Genomic DNA, 8,487 nt, shown 5'->3' on the forward strand with positions numbered 1-8,487 from the left:
GTCTTCCGAGGGAACAGGCAGCCGGGTCCCAGTTTCCGGGGAGAGCCGCGCACTGAGCGGCAAAGGGTCCCCGAAGTTCATTACCCCGTGACTTTGTGCTTGTCGCTGCGGGCTGGGTCCCCTGTAATATCTCCAGAAGCGCTCTGACAGGCAGCCGCGGGGAGGGGAATAGGGCGTCCCTGGCCCACTTAGCTTTTCCCCCAACTCCTGGCGGGGTCTGACGTCAGCCATGTGCGGGGAGGGGATGGGAAGAGGGAGGGGGTTAAATGCTAATGATATTAATGAACCTCCAAGCGGCTCCCAAAGAAAATGCAGGCGCTGTCGGAGCTGCCGAGTTAGAGTGTGAATATGGGAGTGTGGCTCTGTGCGTGCGTGATGGTGAGGACGGTGCTGCTCTTGTAATAAAAATGAATTATATTTCATGGCAAGGGGAAGGGGAGGGGAAATGGAGCATTCTCAAAACGCTTTCCCCCTTCTCTCCAGAGCGCCAGACAGATTCGTGGAAGAAACTGGGTGGCTGTGTGTTTGTGTGATTGTGCGCACCGGATATGGCCATGTGAGTTGGTTCATTCTTGGTCCCGTGCCCTTTCTGTTGGGTAAAACTTGGATCTGGTCCGAGGTGAGTAATTATTCATTTTGCAACTATCTACAGAAAGTTGTAGCTGAGGACGCTGTGTGCGGACTTGGGGCCTGGGATGGAGTCTCCTGAAGGCTCGGCGTTCCTGCGGCCTTCGCGGGGTCCGCTTGGGCACCAGCCTTGGGGAGGGTGCGCCCGCTTCCCAAAGCAAAGCCCATCCGGAGCACACCGAGGCTCCTGTCGCCTCCATTATCTGCACTGGAGCGGCTGCAGGACAGAACTTACCCTAGCAGGCTTCGCTGCCCCCCCCCCCTTGCCGAGTAGCTTCCAGGGATTCTGGGGAGCTTCTTCCGCCTTACACCCCCAGTCCTCCCGCCTGCCTCCCCCCCCCCCCCCCGACTCCAGTGCTCTCTCACGCCCTGGTCCCTGCGCCGCTCTGGGAGAGCGCACGCCTAGGGAGCGGTGATCCCCAATCTCCAAGAGATTAATTCTTATTTAAGCTCTCCCAGCAGCTTGAACTTGTCGAACAAGAGCTTGCCCGCCGGTCCTGCGGGCGTGGGCCGGCTAGGGGTCAGGGGTCACACCTCCTGCTCTCCCGCCCTCCGCGGCGCTTTTGGTGGTGGGGGGTGGGGTGGGGGAGGAGAACTGAGACCCGCTCTCCGAAATTCTGCCTGCCTTCCCCCAACTGCACTTTCTTCAGACTCAGGGTCAACCCGGGCTTTCGATCAGAGTTTGTGTGTGTGAATGCTTGCGTCCCCCGAGCCCTCGGAGGGCGCAGCAGCTCCTCCGCCCGGCGTCTCCCGGGCACAGGCTGTGCGCTCCTGCAGGAAGCCGCAGCACGTGACTGCAACTTTCCGCAGCAGCCTTTGCGGGGCCTGGACCCCCGGCCTGCGCACCCCACACGCACGAGAGCCCGCGTCCTTGCCAGGGTCGTACAGCCTCCGGGGCTCGGGAGCTGGGGACACCCGGAAAAAGCAAGACGGGGGACGACTATTTCCCAAATTAACCCTCCTTGGGTTTTTTTTTTTTTTTTTTTTGTATTGGGACGAGATTAGGGAATCGTGGGACTAAACCATAAACCTGAGGGTATTTTTGAGGAGAATGGAAAAGAAATTAAAATTTTTGACAGCCAAATTGGGCAGCGTACTGGCCGCGCACGCGAAATGGTACAAACTTTAACTCCGCGCCCAGAAAGGGAAGTGATTTCCAGGCGTCGTTTGAGAAACAGTTATTGTCCGATGCTCGGTTTTGGAGCCTGGGGTTCTGGCTCCCGCCAGGGACCCACTTGTCCCGCCGCCGCTGCCTCTGCAGCCGCCGCCACCACCGTCACTATCATGTGGACGCAGAGTGGGGCGCTTCGTTAAGGACAAAGAACAAGATCCAAGTACAGTACTGTATCTCAGGCGAAGATGAAGTCCAATGTCAAAGACTAGACCTGGGCCTGTCCCTGGGGCAAAGCCTTAGGATTCTGTGGCAAGAAGGCGACCTAGAAACTGCTTTTTGGGAGGGGTCGCTTGGAGGTAGGAGGACTATGGCTCTCGAAGGGTCCAAACTACCTCTTCCTCTATTCCCCGACATTCTTGCCCTGCTGGCTCATTTGTAGGCATAAAAACTTCTGGAAAATACTCCCGAGGCTCATCAAATTGTCTCAAAATCAAAATGGGAATGCCTCCCTCTTTTTCCTGTCACCAGTCCCTAATCAAGCAGGGTATCCAGCAGTCCAGTGAATAGAAACGTGGGCGCGCGCGCGCGCGCGCACACACACACACACACACACACACACACACAACACCACCACCACCACCACCACCATCATCCAGTCCTGGCAAAAGGCACAACACGCGCGCACACACCCGCAGCATGTTCGTCCTGTGTTCTGTGCGCCCGGCTGTAATTATCGGCGCGCTTTGCATAAATCACAATGCAGTTCTGAAATCATCATGATGACTTTCTGGCATGATTGGTTCAGTGGCAACAGCAGCTACAAGATCCAGAGTAGGCGGGAGGGGCTGGGGCGCTTGACGCCCACCAGGTCCAAGGGGAGCCTAAAGCCGAAGTGCCTGCAGGCTTCTGCTCATTCAAAGGTGTTGCAGGCCACAGGGCCCTCGGATCTAAGGTGTAGAAACTTGGGACTCTCCTGGGTGCAGCTCATAGAAGAAAGTCTCCGCAAGACAGACTGTTACTTTCCATCTTCCTATCAATGCGCTGCAGCTTGAATCACAGTAGGTGCAGCCTGAATCACAGCAGGTGCTACATAAATGTTAGGTGAATAAAGGAGGAAAGTCTGCAGATTTCCCAAGAAGCCCCAAGAGGCACAAGAAGGCTAACTTCTGGTAGCCAGGATGTGGGGGTTCAGCCTCTGTCCCAACTAGCTGTGTAACCTTGGGCAAGAGACTAGACCTCTCTGGGCTCCACTTGCCTGTAAATGATTATACCCTGTTCAACCTTAACTTTCAGAGATTTTTCCTGTGACTCCAGGAGGGGAAATGATTGCTAAGGGGCAAATGCCACCTATCTCAGAAATGCATTTTAACAGAGACACGTTCAAGGATGAGTTTATAAGCAGTTGTCTTGGGGAGGGAGTGGAGCCACACCCCCAGAGATTCTGAAGCCCTTCTGACCAGGTCTAAAGATAGCCCCTAACTTCCTCTTTAGCCTCTTGTGAGTGTGGGGCTCTCCACCAAAATCAAAGTCAAAAACACAACAAAGGCATCTTTTATCACAGAACATTTTTACTTTGGCCCAGGAGGTAAGAAATAAGATCACGAGAAGGACCATGGAATCTAGGGTCTCTCTGTCCATCCATCAATCATCACTCCATTCATCACATACTGAGCACCCACTATGTGTCGGAGATTAAGGACCTGATCTCTTTCTCAAGGAGGCTACAGGGAGAGCAGACACATAAAAGGTGCTAAATGCATTGGCTTGGACTAAAACACAGAACATTCTGGAAAAATATACAAGGGACCCTAAACCAGCATGGAGTGAAATAGCCTGTGAGGGGATGCCTGGAAAGCTGGTCTTGTGTTACGGGAATCTACTGCCTCTGAAAACTGTCTTATAGCTCACTCTCCCTACTAATGCCCCTTCCCATCCACTTAAAAAGGAAAGTAGAGTCAGGTCAACTAAATGGTATGAGAGAGAGAGTCAGGGGTGCAAGGCACCCTTCCAGCATCAGATTATCTGGGTCTGACTCCTAGCTCTCCATTACACTAGCGTTCCTAAAAATGGTGCCATTTTCTCCAGTTCCCTTATCCATTCTTCTAAATTAAAACAGCAAAGGAGAAAGAAAAAACTTTTCTATCAGCAAACAGAGCTGAAGTTGGTGTGGAACAGAGACACCTCTTCCCCAACCAATGATCAATGCCCTCTCAGAGGTCATTCTACCTGTGGAGATTCATTGCTTTAAAATGCCCTTCACTTCACTGACTAGCAGAGTTGAGAAATACACAGAGCCAGGAAATGTCCGGGAAAATCTACCCGTTAAGCTTGGCTGAGGTTTGACGTTCTTTCTCCAAAAGATGGTCCAACACACGTTTTATTTATGTGTTTGTTTGTTTACATGAGGAAAAAGTTGATTTTCAAATCATAATTCAACCTATGGTTGGTTGTTGCTTCCCCAGTGGATGGGGCATGAGAGAGAAAACGGGTCATGGAGCAGATTGTCCAGCGCAAAATAGGTGCTCAGTGAGGGCTTGCTAAGTGAGAGAATGAAAGAAACCATCTCGTCAAGCTTGCTCCTGATTCTGCTGTGGGCCTCTCTACAAGTTGCTTGCATCTTGTCTAATTCTACTCAGAAAAGACACTGAGAACAATCCAGAATACAGACAGGTGCTCTAGAACCCAACTGGTGCTGAGTTGTGGAGTTTTTTGCTCACACTTTCCAGGACTGTGTTCACTATGAGTTGTCTCTTTGCTCCCTACCAGTTAGGAAGATGAACACTGTTAACAGTAACAGGATTAAGAAAATGCGCTGTGTGACAGGCTTCTCTTTTTTTCCCCCTTAGCAAATAACATTGTCTCTACATTCATTCACACCCTCCCTCCCCTGGAACCACAGCAGCCAAAGAAATTCAGGCTGAGGATTAGAGTAAGATATTCTTCTTGTCCCAGGAATAATCAAATAGAAACATCTTTCTTTCCCTTATCCCTTACTTTATTTCCTACATAAAATTATTTATTCACTTATATCCTGTCTTGGTGCCAGAAGAATTTATCATAGCTCTCATGTCAAATTGCTTTATTTGGGACCTGGGCTCCCTCCCTCAAAGAAAACTCATTAGAGATGTATTTAAAACAAAAACAACCAAAGATGTTACCAGAAACATAGGAGCAGGAAAATAATGTGGTCTCCTTCTCTCCCCCCAGGAAGATGGGTCAACAGAGACAAAGCTGCCAGTTTCTTATTTCCTAATAGCAAGAATAAAAAGTTTATGGGAGACATGAGAGATGTCCAGCTCTCCAAAGGCCAGGGAGCTTCTTGAGACAGAGACTATCTGATTCATCTTCGGATTGTCAGTCCTAGCGCCTTGGCACATAGTGGTTCTTATAAAGTGGAATGCGTGAGTGACCCTGCCTCATGAAAGATGAGGTGTGAAGCGAGAGGCTTGCCTTTGCTCTGCCCCAGCAATTGGGAGAGTAGGGAGTAGGTAGAGACAGACAGGTCCTCTAGACCTCCAAACCTTGGGAAGGAATAAAGGTAATCTTTCAGCTTACTAACACAAAAGAATGACTAGCTAGAGAGACGAGAAAGCAGACTACATCCAGGGAGAGATTAACCACCAAGCCTTCTTCAACCTCTTAATTTCCTGTAAATTACATAGTCTGACTCGGTTTCCATTTAACCCAGAATGACAGAGCACATAAATCAGAAGGGACCCTTGAGATTAGTATTCATCTAATTCCATCATTTCATAGATAAGAAAACTGAGATCCTTAGAGACAAAGCTTGTCCTAGGTCACTCACCTAGAGGCAGAGGCCATCACCAGAACCCAGAACACTTGAAGCTGAGTCTAGCAACAGTTAATGGAGAAAACGGCACCATTTTTAGGGAAGCTAGTGAATGGAGAGCTAGGAGTCAGACCCAGATAATCTGATACTCTTTGAAATATTAATTCCACTGCATTAAGCTACCTCCTATTTCCCAGAAGGGTTTCTAGAATCCCCAATTAAGGCAATTTCGCTTCACTTACAAGTGAAGTAATCAGAATTAAGAGAAGAGTTTTGTGCATCTTGAAGCAATAGTTCAGTGTTTCTAGAACTTCAAACTCCTCCACTTCATAAGTTTTTCTTCAAATTCTTTCCCTGCCAGTACTTAAAATTTGCTGTGTCCCAAGGGAGAGAAAATTTGTCAGGTCTTTTTCTGTTTTGTAGAGAATGATGTGGGCTACAAGAGGAACTACTTAGAGATACTAATTGTAGCTGCTGAGAAAAAGTCAATGATTAGAATGAACGATTAATTACTAAATTTGATCAGAGTAGATTGCTAATCTGGGCCTTTCAGATTTTAAAAACATCCCTCTATTCCCTCCACAGCAGGGACCTGCTTTATCCAGATTACTGTTTCAACACTAGTAGAAACAATTGTTATGTAAAACGGGGTAGCCCGTTTAAATGTGGCTAACATATTTGAGAATACGCTACGATTTTTTATTCCATGAATACGTATATCAGGATCACATATTTGATCTCTGCCAATGCAGTGAGAAGCATACATTCTAGTATGCTTTGTTTCCAAATGATCTAGTTCACACAGTACCCTGTTGTCCTCCTATTCTTGTAAGTAATTTCAGAATTCACATCACTTACAAAGATGCCGAGTGGCTATTTAGGGAAGTCTGATTCAAAAAAAAAAAAAAAACCCTCCAAAACAAAACAAACCTCCCCCTCTCTTCTCCCTCCCCCAAACCCCACGTGCTTTGTGCAAGACAGAGTCAACCAGTGGGATTCACAGGAGGTCCCCAAGTCAAATGCTGCAGCTGCGTTTTTAAAAAGGGTTGGATAAACTACAGCCGTTAATAACATCTGTATCTATGCAAGCTAAGATGATGATAGGGGTAATCAGATCTCATGCTTCAGGGCATAAGATGATTGCCTGCTGGGAGGGGGAGGATTTGGCCTTTCAGGTAAAGCAGTTCACAACTCAGGAGGTAGGTTGCAGACATTTCTCCCAGTTTCTAAAATTTCAGGTATAATTGACATGATTTTGGAGTGGATGAAACAGTGATTTGAAATCTAGTGTTTCTATCAGACTGAATAATGAGATATTTCAAATACTTACATACGTCACATACAACATATACGTATCTCGCTATAGACAAGACACAAATATTTGGATGCCTTTTTTTTTTTTGAAGGCTGAGGTTCCTAGATATGTTTTGACCATCTTTTAGTGCAAAGTGGATGCTTCATAAATATTAACAGCAATGAAAACAGTGGAAGTAAATTCAACTTTAGTCCATGCATTAATGATTAGCTAAGATAATATGTAATTACCCAAGTGTTCATAACCGCACATACTTGGATCCCTAAATATATCAATTTCCAGTTGCATTAGCTAAATCATGCTTGAGTTGCATGTTTGGAGTATACAAGGAATGCATTCATTTTAAAGTCCTGGTCACTAAAGTATTTTTAAAAACTTAATATTTGTCTGGAAGTGAGAAAGGAATTATGCAAGCTAAATCTTACCTTCTCTTTTGATTTCTTTCACATTCTCAAACCCCAGGAGGGGGACACGTTAGTACAGTTGCACAATTTAATCAATTTTGAAAACACTTCTGCAAGTGTGAGCAGGGTAAAAGAACTCCCTTTATTTAGACACGTCAACCCATACCGCAGGGCATACAACATCAGACAGCTGTCCACATTTCAGAGAGGTGTAGAAGCTTTTGAACGAGTAGGTTTCTAGCAGAATGGTTAGAGTCCTTTTGGCATGAAAGACATTCTTGCTACTGGCTTCATCATTCTTACTAAGCCATTCACTTCTATTCCACACAGAGGGACTGTTCTGAGGGATATGGCTGTTAAATGCAATTTTTAAAATGATGCACATAAACAGTTTTAAAGGGGGAAAACCCTGCAGCTGTTTTGGCTGCAGACAGGCATGGGAAATTAGTCAGAAGCCCAAAGCATCATAGTTAATAACCATTATTCTGTTGTCTGGGATGTTTGTTTAAATACTATTGACACTGTGTATGTATTGTCATCTTCTCTAAATTGTAGCTCTTAGCCACTGAAATCTTGTTAAAGACCACCTAGGGTTTCCTCTGTATGATGCTGAATTGTGTATTCACCTGATGGATAAACAAAAACCAGATTTTTTTTTTGTTTCAATTTTTCTCTCATGTGCAACTAGCAGGAAATTTTCTGGACTAAAGAAAGAGATTGCCTGAGTACAGAAGAAATAGCCGCCGTGGGGTCCCAACCTTCGTTATTTCTCCTCTAGTGATAGAAAATGAACAAACCCATCAACTGATTAATACAATTCAGTCTGCTTAAAATTCACAGATCTGTTTGCTATGAGGCTGTATTTTAAAAGACTCATACTTGCCATTAAGTGTGAAGAAATCAGTAACTATTCTTTTCATCAACAGCATGTTGGGTTCCCCCCTCCCCCCATTTCGATTTTGCTTAATAAGTGAGGTCATTTGGGAGAAGAGCGGCTCTGGTGGGTGGGAAAAAAAAAAATCTAACAGCCCGACTCCCAAGTTGAGAGCTCCAGATCACGGGCCATTCAGTACAAAGCGTTTTATATCTTGACTTATGAGGGGACAATAGCCGGTTTTACAAAGGCACCACCTGTGATTTAGCACGGATGACATCTTTGTTAAGGAGGAGCCGGAGGGCAGAAGAGAAAACAGCACGTGCACCATCCGTAACGTGTTACCCTGACCCACCTTCAAGG

The sequence above is a fragment of the Lynx rufus genome, unplaced genomic scaffold, assembly GCF_022079265.1.
Source record: "Lynx rufus isolate CCGP_SWC_20201006 ecotype Redwood Valley unplaced genomic scaffold, mLynRuf1.p SCAF_6, whole genome shotgun sequence".
Classification (NCBI taxonomy): domain Eukaryota; kingdom Metazoa; phylum Chordata; class Mammalia; order Carnivora; family Felidae; genus Lynx; species Lynx rufus.